Here is a 473-nt window from a genome sequence, read left to right as displayed (position 1 = left end):
CACAGAGTTACAGCTTTCCCCTCAAGAAGCCTTTCGCTAAGATAATCATGTGGAATTTGCCAAGTGATATTTGGAAGCCCGTAGAGGTCTATGGTGAAAAAGGAAATATCCTCAGATGAAATCTGGAAAGAAGCTGTCTGAGAAACTGCTTAGTGTTCTGCGAATTCATCTCACAGAGTTACAGCTTAACCCTCAAGAAGCCGCTCGCTAAGACTGCGCTTGTGGAATTCGCAAAGTGATATTTGGAAGACCATAGAGGGCTATGGAAAAAAGGCAATATCCTCAGACAAAAACTGGAAAGATGCTTTCTCACAAACCGCTTTGTGATGTGTGACCTCCACTCATAGAGTTATATCTCTCTTTCGTGGATCTCTTTGCTAGTCCTATTTCTGTGGAATCTGCAACAGATATTTCGGGTCCCTTTGAAGACTATAGGGCCAAAGGAAATATTCTCCGATAACAAAGAGAAAGAA

General features: G+C 42.1%; 1 pseudogene; it reads left to right on the top strand.

The window, feature by feature from the left end:
* Positions 1 to 473, top strand: part of LOC105529931 — a 6,053-nt pseudogene that overhangs the window by 4,235 nt on the left and 1,345 nt on the right.

The sequence above is a fragment of the Mandrillus leucophaeus genome, unplaced genomic scaffold (genome assembly GCF_000951045.1).
Source record: "Mandrillus leucophaeus isolate KB7577 unplaced genomic scaffold, Mleu.le_1.0 Scaffold793, whole genome shotgun sequence".
NCBI classification, from domain to species: domain Eukaryota; kingdom Metazoa; phylum Chordata; class Mammalia; order Primates; family Cercopithecidae; genus Mandrillus; species Mandrillus leucophaeus.
Note: the sequence above shows the minus strand (reverse complement) of the source record. Positions and strands in the feature narration are given on the sequence as shown.